Source organism: Corvus kubaryi, unplaced genomic scaffold (assembly GCF_017639235.1).
Source record: "Corvus kubaryi isolate FWS band 111438036 unplaced genomic scaffold, C.kubaryi_AGA036_p1.0 37322, whole genome shotgun sequence".
NCBI lineage: Eukaryota > Metazoa > Chordata > Aves > Passeriformes > Corvidae > Corvus > Corvus kubaryi.
In genome coordinates this window covers 4633527-4650812 of record NW_024581101.1, presented here as the reverse complement: position 1 = coordinate 4650812, position 17286 = coordinate 4633527, and the positions used below count along the sequence as shown (strand labels likewise).

At 39.2% G+C, this 17286-nt stretch overlaps 1 long non-coding RNA gene across 1 annotated transcript; it reads left to right on the top strand.

The window, feature by feature from the left end:
- Nucleotides 1-622: 622 nt before the first annotated feature.
- Nucleotides 623-16988, top strand: LOC121665329. Its single transcript, XR_006016337.1, has 4 exons — nt 623-633; nt 1618-1623; nt 8571-8573; nt 16888-16988. It is a non-coding gene; the product is annotated as an uncharacterized LOC121665329 (long non-coding RNA).
- Nucleotides 16989-17286: the final 298 nt, after the last annotated feature.

The window sequence follows — 17286 nt, the reverse complement described above, 5'->3', positions numbered from 1 at the left end:
TGTGACGATGAGAATGCTCTGCTCCAGTACACACCCTTCCCAGTTCCTGCCATCCTGACTGAATCCAGCCTTGCACTATTTCCACTTTATGGTCTATTAAAGTTATTAAAGATGTTCTTTTGGCGCTATGAGAGTGACCATGAAATCTAGCCTGCCAGAGGGTGGTGAATCCAAAGGCTTCCTGGAATAAAAAAGGTGATTGCTAGTGAGTTGCAAACCTCAGTTTCAAGAAATAATGGTTCTTATTTCCTGTCCTAAACAGCCAGTCCCTTACATGTCCTGACTGCAGGCACCAGTGACAAATTCCTGCAAATAAATCTCATAATTGGGCACCCTTCTACTTTGCACCAACCCCAAAATGCATTACTACACTGGCTATTTTAACATGGGAGGGTAAAAAGCCTTTCACAGAATTAATTTCCTCTCTTTCATGAGAGAGATATAATGCATTAACTGATTTGAAAACAGAGTGAGCCTCTTTTATAACATGGTCACTCACTAGGCAGGCTTTCCACAGGGCACGGGAGCTGAAATAAACAATCACTTACACAGAAGGAAACTCTCTAGTGCCTTGCAGTGCTGATGCTTGTAGAGAAACGGAAAAAAAAACAACCAACCAACATTTCATTGCATGTTGAAAAGAAAATGTAAGCACTCTGTTTCGAAAGCTTTAAAGCATAATTGAAATTCAACATGCAGATTTCTGTGTTATTACAATGCTGCATGCACTAGCTCATTTGCTGAGCAGCCAGCATTTTAAACCACACATTGCAAGAACTTTGTGCTGGTACAATAACAATGTAGAAAAATTAGGATGACGGCACCAGTATGCTCAGCCCCATAAACATTCCTTAGCTGAAACAGGAACTACAGGGCAGTGCTAGCCTATGTATTATGAGACTGGAATAATTCTGCCTCCATGTGCAGATGGAGCACAGATCACTAGTGTGCTGACAAGCTGAACTCCAAACAAGGAGATAAGCTACATATGTACTGGCAGGTAAGCTCACTGATCTTTTAAACCCAGTGAACATCTGATGTGATGTGAGATTCACTAAATTGTAGATTGCAAATCAAGGTCAGACTGAAGGGTGACTTAGTGTTTTGTAACATTCTCCCTGCTTCACTGACTGAAAGCAATCGTGAATTCCAGAGTGCTTTTTTGCTCTTTTAATCTGATAATTTGAAAATGTATTTGACTACAGAACTAAGTGTATCTAAACTCAAACTGGCAAGAAGTGTTAGAAAAAACAGTGGGGAAAAAAGTAATTTTATTCTTACGCTACCACAGTGCTGCTGCTGCTGCTGCTGCTGCTGCGCATAAAGGCCAGTGTCAGAATTAAGGTACCGTGTCCATGGCTGAGGGGGCCAGGAGGCTGAGCTGGCACTGGAATTCTCCAGAGTAACCCTTCCTTTTTCTGACTACAGTCCCAGCAAAGAGTTGCACTGGGCTGAGAATGTGTGACTGGAGCTCCCCTTTGCCCTGGGAGATGGATGACGCTGGCAGAGCAGTCCAAAGCCGCAGAGCACAGGGAGAATCTGGGTCACTGTGCAATGTGTTCACTGTGCCAAATCATAACAGTAGTGAAATGTTCAGACCACTAACCTAAAAATGAGTTCCTGGTTGCTAAATTCATGTCTTAAATATACAGAACAACTTTTATTGACAGTGTAAGGTAGTTTTGTTTTTGTTCTCAGAATAAGTTATGTTAAATGAAAGTGTGTACAGAGGAACAGTGTGTGAGAAAAGAGTATTTACACACACGGATGTGTATTTACACTCATTGAGGTTTTTACCATTCATGGCATAGTACAGGATTCACTGTCACTGGGAGCACTCAATGAAATGCCTGTTCTCCGAATCAGTTCCCCATTTATCTACTAAATCTTTCCATTTCATCCAATCTAAAGAACCATCAGTAAGTAGAAAATATAATCTATACATTGAGGCGAGGAATACATTAGCTCTGTAATAAGGATGTGAAAGAAAACATGGTCTTGGATTATAGCTGTATTTGCCTATAACTGTAGATCATTTGCAAGGCAGGCTGAGTGAATATAAAAGATTCCCTGGCAGCCCTCCCCGTCTCCAAATGCCTGCTCAGGCAGAAAAAAACAACCACCCTGTATACATATTCCAATGAGCCACTGCGGGGCAGTAACAACAAAAACATTCCTCGGCAAAACAAGGGGCTTTGAACAGCCACTTCGCCTTCTCTGAGCAAAGGACACAAAGAAACTGTTCTTCGAAGAAAAGCTGAACATTAAGATTTCCATTCTAACATTGCAAAGTGTTATTAGTCTTTTTGGGAAGCATTTTATAGCTGTGCTTATCCTTGACTCCTCCTCCAGAGATGCTGGCAAACAGCGATTTTGAAGCTGTTACTCAGTTTTAGAGCGATGAATAGAGGTTGCGTGTGAGATATCCAAGACTCTTTAAGACACTATCTGGATTTTCTCTGTGTGCATAAAATCTTTTCTACCTGAGGGCTAAGTAAATAAGTTCTTTTCAAGTGATTATTCTCTGTGCTGGAATTTTCCCTTGTAAGGTATAGAAACCCCTGAAGATTAGGTATTTTTGTGCTGCTTTTGTTCCTCTCAGGGCAAAATCTTCAGCGAACAGAAGTTATTACAAAAAAATTATTTTATATCTTAAGGGTAAAAGAATATACTTTGTTAAGTTTTGGATGTAGCTTGGAATCAAAATTACTGAGCTCCTTTGTATCCAACATTTCACATCTAGAGGTTCAAAATTAGATCAATAGTTTTGTCTTCCTTTCCTCTACCCCCGCCATTCTGTAGGTTTAATAATATCAATGGAACATGAAGAAATTAACTGTTCTTTCTTCTTGCATAGTACCAAAAGGGGGGGTGGGGGGGGGGGGGGGGGGAGCAAGCCTATTTAAAGATCTCTAATTACAGTCTGAATTTTCTATAAATACAAAACTTCCTGTAACAGCCATTCCAAATAGATATGGCCCTTTAGTGCTGCAGAAATTTGTACCAGATTAGTAACGTGTGCTGCAATACAGATTCTGTGAAAAGTCGAAGTATCATACTTCAGTTGAAGTGTGAGATAAAGAGGATCAAGACGTACAGAGAGCTGAATTACAGCCATGGCTCTTCAGTTACACTTTGAAGATCATTTTCATTTCCATTTTGATCTTAAATCTTACTCATAAGTAATTAACATTTGGGGATGCATGACAGATGGCATGTGCCACCTTGTCTTTTTGGGCAGTCTTTTCTTGTCTTGGCTTTTCAAGACATATTCCAGACCTAAAATAATTTTTTTGAGGAAAAAAAAAAAGAGATAAATGAACTTCCTTTGGCTTGCAGACAGCAATGTGAAAAAGTTGAAAGTTTCTTCTACTATTCAAACATTCTTCCAAATTTACTTTTATTTATTTATTTTTAAATATATTTTAAAATATTTCTTAGATCTGTAGGTTGTCGGATCTGGTGTAGCCTCCATTTTTAAAGACAATAAGGCTATAAATGTAATGTAAGAATCACCAGGAGCATTATTGCAAGTATCTCTTCATATATCCCAACTAATGAATCTTGCAGCTGACCCTACTTATACTCCAGGATATGAAAGATGAAGATGTCATCTCATCTGCAAACTGGAGAACCCTTAGTGGTGTTCAAGTTTACCTGTATCTTCACAGTTTGCTTTGCTTTACTTTTTCATCAAATAGAAACATCATGAAAAATTAAGAAGAAAAAAGTATTTAGAAGTTTTATTAATTTAAAGTTATCTCAGGGACTAGGCAGCCAGCTGAAATTTCAATCAGAAGATCTGTAAGTGCTCATTACTAAGCCTGCAAGGTGGCATTAAGAATCATCTTCAAATTTAAGTTTCCCATCAGTTCTTTGAGAGAATTGCAGTAAAATTCTAAAAGTGGATAATGTGCTTACAATGATTAGATCCAACAATTTTGCCTCACAGGAAAGAGGTAAAAAACAGCAAAAAAAAAAAAAAAGTTAGGAGTTTAAAAATATCAATTCACCCTTATTCACCTTGAATAATCAGACATAGATTGTGGGAGGAGCTTGTGGAGTTGGGGAGAAGGGAGCAGGGGCTAGACTCATCCTGGAACTGCCTTAAACCTCTATTTTAATATCTTTGATTATCTCCTACTGACCAGCTTGTATGAGAAAATATGGAAATGGAGTAAGAAGGTAAAACATCATCAGACTTCAGAATCTTGCTTGCTAGTCATTGGTTTGCCTTCACACACTCTGGAAACAAATCTGTGCTGGCAGCACTGATTCAATGCAGCAGGTATAAAGTGTAACTGGCAGTTAAAACCTTGTTGAACACTGCAATGATACTGCATTTCTTGACTTGGAAGGTTGTTCATCCAGCCTGCTCAGCCGGGATGTTCATCCGGCCCGTTTACCATTTATGAGACATTGTGTTAGCATTGAATTAGCTTATAGATTGTTTTAATATGACTTGAAGCAGTAGGGTGTATAATTGTTTGAATGTTTCTTTCCACTGACTGCACAGCATTACTTCTTTCTGCACCTGAGAAGGCTTTTTCCTCCACCTGAACACTTAACAAGCAAATTTCCAGATATTCAGAAGCAAACGCAAACAATTTAGAGCAAATCTTGTTCCTGCGATTAGGGCCTCAAATGAAACCCTACCAAACAGCCAATACAGCTGAGCTTTGGAACATTTTCTCTTCTTTTCAGTGGTTTGTTGTTTTTTTTTTTTTTTTTTTTTTGCTTCAGGAAGGCATTGCAGCGTGATGCCCTTCCTTATCTTAATTCCTGTTTTTTGAAGAGAAAAATAGCTTTAAACCCTTTATACAGTAAAGTCTGTACATACAAAGTGTATGAAGGCTCAGTGGAATGCGTAGGTTTTGGTACCATTCAACATTTGTAGCTTTTTGTACCATTTAATTTTTGTAGCTTTTTGTACCATTTAACATTGGTCAGGCTGCCATTTATTTTCTGCCACAGGTTTTGGGTACTGTGTCATATTGTTGATGTTATGAGTTAAATTTCTTATTAATCCGTAAGTGGACTTCAGCAGTGAAACCCAGGCTTGGGAATCCCTGTGAAACTGTGCTTTAAATTGCCTACACATATACAGTGCACAAAGTATCGTATCAATCATAGTGGTGTCTGTTAAATACCATTATGTGACTTAATTAATGTCTGCCTAGCATTTTCAGATTCATAAGCAGTCAAAAACATTACCACGATGTTCTTAACAGCTGCTAAATTTCTTTTATAAGCCAGAAATAAAACACAGAGTAAAGGTGGTCAGATGGGTTGGCAATTAATTGGAAAATCACCAAAGAGTACATGGTGAGGAAAGCAATTACTATAAAATGCAGAAATGAGAAAATGCAGCCATTAGGGATATCTGGTATTAAACCTTCAAAGGAATGTAAATATTTAATTTTTTTTAAAAAATTCTTTTTGTATAATGCATTAGCTTGCAATGAAAGTGGCACGAAATGCATGTAAGAGTACTCCTTGGTCAGCAAGGGAGGCAGCAAAATGCCAAACAATAAACATGACGTGAAAAGCATATTTATACTGAGTTGACTGATGAGATGACAGCACGTTTATGCTGTTCTAAATATAAAACACCATATACTTTTATTTACAGGCCCTTCTTTAGAAAGTCATGTCATTTTACAGTCTTGAGTTTGGGTCAACTAAATGGACATACCACGAATGGACTCCATGAGTGACATTACAAGACCAAGTAAAGTAATTAGCAATAATGACAATTACAGATAATTTTAATTTAAGGTTTGTGATATGTTAAGGTTTGTAATACTCTTGGATGAGACCTATTGTGATAGCTCTTTTTTATCTGGTAGATAAAGAAGGTTGAAGCAACCTGATCAAGGGCTCTATGTATGATCCTTATAGAATCACAGAATTACAGAATAGTTTGGATTGGAAGGAACCTTAAAGATCATCTGATTCCAACCCCCTGCCCTGGGCAGGGACACTTTCCAATATCTCAGGTTGCTCAGAGCTCCATCCAACCTGGCCTTGAACGCTTCCAGGGATGGGGCAGCCACAGCTTCTCTGGGCAACCCATTCCAGGGCCTCATCAACTCACTGTAAATAATTGTGTTCCTAATATCCAATCTAAACCTGCTGTCTGACAGTTTGAAGCCATTCCCTCTTGTCATGGCACTCCATGCCCTTGTAAAAGGTCTTGCTAAAAACTTGGGTGATACTCCCATTATGAGACATGATAAAAGCACACAAACCAAACAAATGTTATTACAAATTAAAGAACTCTCACTTCTCATTCCAAATTTAGGAGAAAAAACTGTATCAGTTTCAAAAGAGCACCAGGTAAATCCTTCGTGCTGGAGTTGTGTGATCATTGGTAGTACACAATGGTGAAAAGTTAGTGATGAAAAATGTAATTGATACCCTTTGGAATCACTTTGGAAGGAAGCGGCCAGGAGGCTGCACATTAAAAAGTGGTGGCTGAGCAACTGTAAGTTTTATTTTGTACCATTTGCTAAGAAATACATATTGTACACAAAGCACTGAATTACTCAGTGGTACTGTGGAAGAGAATGCAGCTCACAAATAATAACAATGCCTCACATTGGTAAGACACATTTTTCCCTCTGAAGAACTTGCAAGCAAAGCAGGTGGGGAGCAGGACAGGAAACAGGCCCAGAGTGACCTGCTTGGGCCACACATGAGAGAACAAGAGCAGCACAGACTGAGGTCCCCCTGCTCCAGTTTGTCCATCAAATACTGCACCATGTTCTTAGCCAACACAGTACTGGGAGGTTTGTTACTATGAGAATACTACACAGTTACAGGCACCTGTAAGTGTCCAGCAGCATTTGGCATCCATTGTGTCTGGTACATGCCATCGAAAAACCACCCTGGAGAGTTCTTTGCTTTTGGTTTTTCAGAAACCTATCATTGACACAAGGGAATTGATATCAAAAGAGGTTTGAAAATGATTTATTGAAAAACGTAGTTCTTCGTTCAGCAGCTGAATGTGGGAGCAGCTACACTTTTATTAACTAACATAAAATAGGAGGTGCTCATAGTTCTGGAGTCCCTCAAAGGTCCCTTCACCAGTTACCATCTTCCATTCTTGTGAAAGGAGCACTGTGATCTCCAAATCATGTACTGGCCAAAGTTTCTCTTCCCCCCAACCTCATAAAGGTCTCTTTATAGCAAAAATGCTCTCTCCCTCTCTGTGAAGAAATTCTGCTACAAGTCCATTATGGAAAAGGATCTTAAAAGCAATGGCACTAAGGAGAGCTGTTTGCTTTTGTCAGTTGATTTTGAGAAGGAGAGGTTTACAGATGTGTGTCTGCAGGTACAAACTGAAAAACAAAGCCTGCCATTGCATCAAAAGCTGCATTTCTATTTGATTCCTTCAAGTTTGCTCTATATTAAACATAGTTATGAAAAAAATAGTGTAAATGACAGGACAGCAGAGAAGGACTTTTCTAAATGAACAAGGCCAATTTCAGAGAAAAAGAGTGATGCTCAAGAATGATTTAAACACACTTGAGATCCTCTTACTAAGAGGAGGAGGTAGTGCTAGAACTTAAGCAAATGCATGTAAGCAGCATGAAGAGAATGAAAATGTAGAGTAAGGGCAATCAGATGGAGTATGAATGGAGTAGGAGCTAGGATACAAGAAAGATATGGAAGACGAGACTGATGGCAAGACACAATAAGTACAGCAAGGAGCAAAAAATAATAATTTGATCATAGTATCTTCCAGTAAAGAAAAATCTAGGGTTACACCGCCAAGGGACACATTTTGCAAAGAATTGTACTTAAAATTCTGCTCACACAGGTAGTTGTGTGATCAGCTTTGCTTGCCCTGTAAGGCTGCATGAGCTAATACTTAAAAAAAGACATCACTACCCTAAATACTACTGCATTTTAATCATGATATGTAATGTAAAAATGGGTGAAAACTCACAACTTGTTAGTGCTTTGAAATAACACTAAAAATTTGTCATAAACTGCTAACTTCCTTTTCAGCTTTCTGCACGAAAGTACTTCTGAAGCAGAGTGCTGTGTGTGAAATTGGAACGGGAGCACTTCGCTGTTTGGTGTCACTTGAGACCTGGATCTCATCTGTGTGGGAATGAGGTGGCGGCAGCGGCTGTGGCAGAGCGACAGGTTGTGTGCTGGAAAACAAAGAGAGAATTCTGGCTCGCTGGGCTGGTGTGAAGAATCACTGCCATGGGGCTGAGCTAAAGGTGTGCAGGGCGTGCAGGGAGAAGAAAACAGGAGCAGAGTGAGAAGCCAGCTGTGAACAGCGCTGCTGGCTTTTGCTACTGAACGAGCTCTTCTAGAAAATGTCAAAGAACATCCTCATCATCTAAAGCCATTTCTAAATGATTACTAATATGGCTCAATTATCTTTTCTTTCCCTGCACCCATGTGTTTAAAATGTGAAAGAAAATGGTGAGATGACTGCTAAAGATGCCTGATAGTGCATATTTGCTTGGAAGTATATTTTCATATCAAGCAAATGTCAGTGCAAACACCTGCAATCTGTATTGCTTGTAACTGTAAGAAACAAATGTAAGTTGGTTCACCACCACCACTTTCTGAATAAGGCTGCTGCTACTGTGTGGCTGTTACTAAGTGTATTTTTGCACTTCAAAATGTGAAGGAAAGCATGTTGATTATTAAAAGCATTGCTCCTTGTTCCCTCAAAAAATGAAGTAAATACTAACGTATGGTCTTCAGTGAAGAACAAACTGAATTTCAATGGATTTTGAAGGGAATATTCTGTCAAAATTCACTGTTTCTTTAAAACTAATTTGGTTAACACTTAATTTCAAAGTAAATGCAGAATCAAATTGAAACATGATACTGTGGGAAAGACGCTGAAATCAATTTAAAGATTATTGCAGGTACCACGACTTTGTACTTTTGTTTTTCCTCTCTCTGTTTCCAGCTGAAAACCCTAAGATCAGTTCTGTTAATCAGCACAAGAGGATAAGGGTCTGTGCTGAGCTTTGACCTGAAGCATATTAAATCCATTAAATTCATTCCCTTCTCTGTTGGCTGACACATTTGTGTAGAATCTCTTTGCTCTGTGCCTGAGAAATGTGGAAAAGACACGAGTTGCCCAAGCTGCTCCATCCTTTGAGCCTGCAGTGAACAACTGCAGGGCCACCACAGAGGCATGGTTTTGTCTCCCAGTAATTTCATGTCACAGTTTGTCCCTGTAAATGGAAAACAAAATGGTATTTCTGAGCAGATAACAGGTCTGGTCCTTCAGGCTTTCTGGGCCTGAAGAAAAATCTACTCATGTCAATGAAAATCTGCAAAGTGGTTTCTGTGGGGAAGTGGTTGAGAAAACAGCCTGTGGGGCACTTGCAGATGTTGCGCTCAACATTTGTACAGAAGGCAGGAAAAAATTAGCAGTCAAAAACTGAAAGTTACAATATTTGGTGTGGATATTTTTGTTATCAATTTAAATAATTTTCTTTCAATTTCTTCTTAATTTTTGTGTAACAAAAAAACCACGAAATACTTAAAAATGTAGTTCCTTCTAAAAGAAAAAAAAAAAAGGATGTATTTATTATGTAACTTACTTGATGTCTTGTTACTGCTGGTCTATTGTGTTGCAGGAACTGGAATATAATCAAAGAGCTATAGTGCGTTGGATGTAACTTATAAACTTTGGACATTAATCAGTACTATTTTTGTTCCTGCTCTTGTTGTTCAAACAACTACACAGAATTCCATCCTTGTGGAAGGCACTGAACAATTGCATCAGTCCATCAGGGTGTCCTGCATAGTCCTGGTTTTTGATATAATGAGTTACACACTTGGCAGAAAGAAACTGCTAACTTGGAAATAACCCTTAAACAATGCATTTGAGATCATTTTTATTCAACTTCAGCATCAAGGCAAGTGCATTGCTTAGGTCAGGTTGTGGCCCACCGCGTTGCCTGACTTTATTTAAAATAATGAGTATGCTCTCATTCCCTCATTCTATAGGAAACAGTATTGTGTCATGTAGCCTCAGCAAAAATCAAATCGTTTCAGTCCAAATTTAAACAGATTATCTACTCATCGGAAGTAACATTTTTATTTTACTCTTTACATAGTGTTGGAAATTTCTTTCATTAGCTTGCATAGTCAGGCTTCTGTTAAAACAATAATTGATCCAGACTTCTATATAGTTATAATAAAAAAATTAGTATTATGCTAAGTAGGAGACAGTAATATTCAATTGTGTGTTACAAATCACAAGCTTCTCGTAATTAGCAAGAAATTCCTGATCAATTGCCACAAGCCATAAAAAAGAAAAGAAACATCATAACAGAGTTTTTTACTTGCCAGTGTTATGGGATTTGTTTTAAAATCAGAATGTTTTTAGTAAATTCTTAAAATTATTTTTCTAGAAGTTCACGAGTAAAAGTTAAGAGTTGTTTTTAATTAAGAGAAAAATATTTTTATGAGGAATCATGATATTCTAGGCAGTGATGTATGAAGAAATTAAAACAATGTATTTAAGGGATTAATAACTGGGAAATCAAAGGGAAATTGTCATCCTACTGAAAACTTTCTGATAGTATCCTAATGTAATTGGTTCTTTGTCCTTCACTGCTTGACACATTATCAATGAGCTTGAAAAAAATATAAAATCATCCAAGATAATTACTGTGGATTACACAAAGACAGATAACGATCAGGTCACTGATCCAGATAGCTGAGGTGAATTCAAACAAATACTATATATTTCAATACAGCCAGACTAAAAAAGAAGAAAATCCCTCCATTTAGGCCCCAAATAAGAGCAGCACTTGCAGGATAAAGCAAACACGAGATGGTTGGGATGATGGGTGGATGGCTGCAGCTGAGCTAGCGAGGCTGGTGGTGAGCGGTGATGAGATCCTGCACACACCTGTGGCACAATTGGAAACAACGACCTGCAGCTGCCAGGGCACCTCCGCAGCATCGGGGCCACCTGCGCCTGGTGCTGGGAGGGGTCATAAGAGTCCCCCCACCCCATCCCTGCTGCTTTCTGCGGTGGGATCAGATGGGTGAGGGCTGTGCGAGCTGATGGGACCGGGACCTGCTCCTGCTCGTTGTCTGCCTGCTCTTGGGAAGAGGAATCCCGATGTGAGAAGGTGCCTGTGCCTCCGGAGGCTCCAGGGAAAGGTAAGGCGTGTGCGGAGGTCCAGCCTCAGTGCCCGGCTGCTGCCTGAGCCATGTGCCTTTGAGTGGGAGGTCATTTTTGGTATGGTCTGTTGAGCTGCAGTTTTTGGTGATTATTGATGGTAAAGCTGCAGTTTTTGGCCACTGAAATCTCAGTCAGAAGGAAGCTTAAAAAAAGGTTTACTGGCTAGAAAACAGGGCTTAAGAGTTGAAGGTTTTCATGCTGCTGGGGCGTTTTACAAATCTGTGATTTTGGCTGCTGCTTTTTCACGGTGTTGGTAGTTACCATTTCTGTGTGCTGAACAGGTGAGCTTATTCAACATCATCTGCAATGGCTATCGAGGGTAAAAGCAAGTGTGTGATGGTGGAAAATTAAGTGTGTGTAATGGTGGAAGAGCTCAGATAACTGGAATATGAGGATTTTATTTAATCCCTCTGTATGTTGTGTGTGGCTCAAACTGCAGGATGAATATGTGTAATTAAGATTTTATATGGACACTTCATTGTACAGGGTAATATGACTATGAGTTCATTGCTTCCAGAAGCTCTGAATATGAACCAAAATCCTGTCTAGATGACAATGGTCATCAAGCTTCTATTCAATTCAAGGTATATAGCATTTCAGGCAGGACATAGGAATTGTCCTGTATGATTAATAAATAAATCACATTCTCACTATAAATACTCATTTTTACTAATTTTCATTGGAGAATCTTTGTCACTCTCCTACAACATTGATATACTTCTTGTTATTCTTGCATTATGCTCTTCTGACTTCTAATCTGTGTAGTTCACACAAAGAAACTAGTTACATAAATTGAGCTTCACAAATGTATCACAAAATACTCTTTCCCTTTGGTAGGAATTTAGTAACTAAATAGTCAAATTGAAAGAATAATACAGTTGGTTTTGGGAACAGATCTTTCTGCTGTATATCTCTGTAGGATGTAACTCATTAAAATATTGTTTGTTTTCCATCACTGTTCCCTTTGTAGCAGAGTGAATCCTCTCTGCACGTGAATTGTAAACCTTGCTTGATGCTGACTGCCCCTGTTTTGTACTTTAAGTGAATATTGTCACTGCAATTCCTGTAGCATTGCATGAATCTTAGGAGATGGTGAAAAGAACAGTATTCATATTGATTCTTGTGGCACTCCTGTACTCGCTGTACTCCTTCTAAACTATTCCCACTTGCAAGTCTCCTTTGATTTGAAATCTGCTTTTATTAATCTACTCTAGTAACTCAGATATTTTTAAGGTAACTTTGTAGATTTACTCTTTATAATAGGCTGCCTCTAAAGCTCTGCAAAAGTGTAGATAAACTGTATTACTTCTCTAGCATCTTTCTTATAAAGTGTTTCTTTTTCCTTGAGTTTCCAAAGTGTCTTTGTTAATATCCTTTATTAATGACTGAGGCAACTGAATGATTTGAGAGGAGAGCTTATTGTATTCTAACAACCTTACAGACACTGTAAAGGTAGGGAAACCACAGGGAGGCCTAGGGAAGAGCTTCGTTTGAGGAACTGGACTTCAGCTAGGACAATTCTCCTGCTCAGAGGTTGGTTTGTGTGAAGACAGGAATTGCCTGTTAACTGAACAAGCCTCTGCATGAAAAGAATCTCTCTGGGAACCACAGAATTTAAATGCTCTTTTGTTGCCTGTTTCGATGCTTGTGCTTTGAGGATGGGCTTTGTTAGTCACCACCTTCTCTTCTGATAGGACAAATAAGCTCAGTCCATAATGGATACTTTGTGCTTTCCTTCGTTTATAACCTCTTTTGGTACCCAGATATCCTCAACAGCCTTTACAACTGACCTGTTCTTGTCTTACAACAGCTTGCTTTGAAATGGTCATCATAGATTCACACACTTTTTCTCCATAATGAGTTAACTGATTTGCATATCTAATGATATTGTAACAGGATACACACCTGTGCTACTTGATGTCATTCTCATTCCATGCTGTAGAAAAATACTTAACAGAAAATACTGCAGGAAAGCTAATACTGAAAGTATGTGCAAGCAGTAGAATGCCTAGTCAGCTGCAGTTGGAACTGTATAATTTGAAAATATCATTTCTGTTTAAAACTTCAGACTGCTCTGCCTTCTCAGTGATTACTTGGGCTAAATCCTAATTTGAGATCTTATCAGTGGTGAGTGAGTCATGCTTTCCTCTGTCCCTTGGCTCACAATGATGAGTGTGTTAAAGATCCTTTGCAGGATAAATTATAATGCCTGGAATTTGTTTTCCTGTCCAGTTATGTAATTTATATTAGTTTTCTGATTGATCAAGTGTCTGCTCTTAAAAGTATGCTAAAAGTTTCCTTATGCTCCTTTTGAACCCTACCAAAGAGCTCCAAGTTAAAATCCTGGTAATGGAAACAGATACAGACTTAAACTGAAACAGATGTGGTGTGAGAGCCAGTGAAACAGGGAACAGTCACTGCTCCCTGTTCACTTTTTGTTAAATAGTGCCCTGGAGGCTGCAGCATTGGCTGGTTTGTGTCAGGCCATGGCTGCTCTAATGAGCCTTAATTGCCCTGACCAGAATAACCTGGGGCCTATTGTCTGGGGCCCTTGCCTGTGCTGTGCTACAGAAATACCTGAACCCAACACATCTCCTGCTGTCCTGGCTTATGGACTGTTTCTCCTGGAAGAACCTCAGAGCTCTTGTAGGTTCCTTGTCGGCAGGCTCACCTCTGGTCCAGTCTCCAGCAGGAAGGTGGAATTTGTGCATGGCTTGGGCCCAGTCCTGTCTCTGGCCTTGCCTTGTCCTGCTTCTGGCTTGTCTGCCTGGACCTTGCCTTGTCTGGACCCTGTGAAAGGTGTCCCTCTCCCAGCTGGGTCCTGTTTCATCCTGTGGGTCTGTGTCCCCTGTTTGGTGAGGCTGCGCTTGCCTAGTGTATTTTTACAATTGGAGAAGCCCATCTTCTTGCTCTTCAAACTGGAAGAGAGTAGGTTTAGGTTAGATATTGTGAATAAAGCCTTCTCTTCCAGGATGGGGAGGCCCTGGCACAGGGTGCCCAGAGCAGCTGTGGCTGCCCCTGGATCCCTGGAGGTGTCCAAGGCCAGGCTGGACAGGGCTTGGAGCAGCCTGGGATAGTGGAAAGTGTCCTGGCCTGTGGCAGGGGGTAGAATCAGATAGTCTTGAAGGCCCTTTCCAAACCACGCCATTCTATGATTCCCTGGCAATCTATTTGTAGCATCGTGTTTGCAATCTTTGAAATGTTTCTTCAAAAATACTGTGAAAGTTCTGCCATCATTCAAAAGCTTGTGTTGTACAGATTAGGAACTTTGTGGGGAAAAAAAAGCTAAAAAAAAAAATCCACTTTGTATTTGAAGGAGAAACTTTTCCTGCCAGGGGAGTTCCCACATCAGCAATACTGGAGAGATGTAATGGGCAAAGCACATGAAATCTGATTAAGGAATGTTTCCCTTAAAGGTAATCTTACAAGCATAAGCAAAATTGACAGTTGCTGTCTGTAATCTGGAACTTCTCTAGATTTCATTTGATTTCTCAAAACCTGTGAATTTTGAATAAAGAGAATCTGTGGTTCACATAATATGTTTAGAGACTTGAAATGCCTAGACAAAAAAGCAAGAAGGGAGAAGGGAAGAAAATCAATCATAATGATATTTCTGTGTGCAAGAGTACCATGATCAGGTGAAAAATTCTAGCATGGGATGAGGATCTTCTCTCTATCCCTTTTGGACTATATTTAGGATAAAGAATTTGCTTTTGAACAACTTAGTGTGATGAGAGAGTGTATTTATTCTTAAATTCAATAAGAATTTAAGAAATTAAATGGAAATAAATACTAATCTGGAAAATCTAACTAATTTTCAGTGAAGGACCTCTATTTTAATGGGTTCCTTAACGTGAAATTAAACCAACCTTAAAACTTCTGAGCAATGGGAGTCATTTTGTAGAAGATGACCCACAGAGCTGTTTGATATCTGAGCCGTTTTGCAGCATTTTTGTGTATTTGTATCTTGTATTTGTCCTGTGCTCTTCTGTTGCTGCCTAGAGCAGCTCAGAGCCCCCTGCTCATCCTGCAGGCTGAGTGAAGCAGCGGTGTCAGTCTAGCAGTGCTGCTGTGCCAAAGGAATGGGGGAAAAGGGATATTTCTTGTGCTGTTTCTGAGGTACAAAGTAGCTTAAAGTGGTGTGACAGGAGACAAGAACAAGCTTTTGAAAGCCCTGAAGCAACTGAATGTTTTGTAACAGCAAGGTGGTTGGTTAAAACCCACTGTTCTGTGGAGGATGTGTGAGCTGATAAAGCTTTTCTCCAAAAGTGTGTTTTTATTATGCTTTTAGGGCAGAATCCTTTTATTTGAGTAGTTGGATCTCTGCACAGGAAGAAACAGTGCCCAATATGAGAAAGGTAATGGAATTAAAACCTGAAAAAATGGGCCACAATGGAAATTCAGTATGTAATGAGTGCGAGACAGGTAGATGTAGATTTGTATTCCTTTCTTGCCTTCATTTTATTCACTCAAACTCCACTAAAACAATTCAGTGCTATCTTCTGAGTTTCTTTCCACAGAAGATGAGGTGGAGCAAGACTCCAAATGGGCAGTGTGGCCATCCTTTGAGGTTTCAGTCACATGTGCATCCCTTCTATCACACACACACTGTCTCATCCTTTGTTTCCCTATCACAAAGATAACTATGGGGGCTCTCGGCAGGTGTTCAGCAGTTAGGGAAAAATTGGGGAAGATTAGGGTTTAAACAAAGAGTGTTTAGATGATTAGGCTACAGCAGAATATTTTAGACAGCACACACAACAGGGTGCTGCTACAAAGACTGGTACAGTATCGAACTAAGTAACTTTAAAAGGAACAAGATGACTTAAATAGGGATTATTTCTTTTTTAGCTAGCTGTTAGGGGTTTTTGTGTAAAACTACTTGGTACTTCAGAGTGCCAAGTAAATCTGCATAGCAGAATGTTTGGTGAATCTCAAAATAATTTTGGCTGTTTTCAGAATTACTTTGCAATTACACAGGAAGTAAGCACTATGTCATTGTATATTTCCAGCCTGTTTGCAGTGGATTTTATTTTAGTTTTAAGAGGAAGGCAGGGTGATTCTAAACTGGTAGTCATGACGTTTATATACTTTCTAAAAATTGGTAATGGAATATGTTCTTCATAAGAATTTTTCTGTTTTAGTGCTATGACATGACAAGGCCAAATTAAATGTGGAATACTTTTTGGTGTGTAGCCTGAAATCCATTTAATTTCATTTTAATGGAATCATCTATGTTGCCATATGGAATCAATCATTTATACTGCGTTCTCTGGGTACTTTCTGGTTCTGTTAAGTCCAGCTGCCTTCTGCACAGAGTTGGGTTGATGAGCAGTGTGTTCATGTTCCCTGAAGTAGGCAAAGTATCAAATGTAGTCTATTCTCACATCAGTTTGGTCGAGTTAAAAATCCTACCTGGAGAGCAGCATCCCTTAGTGGGATGTGAAGGGCCGCCAGTTGACTTTGTGAATCAGTGACATATAGAAAGCAAAATTTAAGAAAAAAAAATTGTTTTGCTTTACAAAAAACAACAACAAAGGGACCCCCCCACTATTAAATTTCTGATTATTTAAGTCAAAAAAGCAAACACTTAATGTTACAGGCTGATTTTCAACATAACCAAAGGAAGTGTTTATTGCTACAGTTTTATTGGATTTCTGTTTTGACATTACTACCTGCTGACCCTCATTTTTATACCAAAGAAACATAGATTTAGAGGAAACATAAAGATTTTAGTCATAGGCTTGGGATTTCAGTTGTAGGCTTGGGCCCAGTGAGGGTGAATCAAAATCGTTAAGAGAGCTGGACCTGAAATAGAGTTTTAGATGTTAGTAACTGATTACCAAATAACTGATGATCTGTCATTTGCATGTTTGTTTACCTGTGCTTAGAATAATGAGCAGAAACATTGATAAGTTGGTGTATAGAATAAAGACAATTACCAATTTCCTCCCTTTGTGGGATCCCATCCAAAAGTCATGCAAGAAGAAACTTAGAGGTCACTAAAGTAATTAGAATTGTTAAAACTCAGAAAAGCATAAAGGTCAAAGTGAGGAAGATGAGTTACTTCAACTTCCTTAGGACCACTGACCCAATTCAAG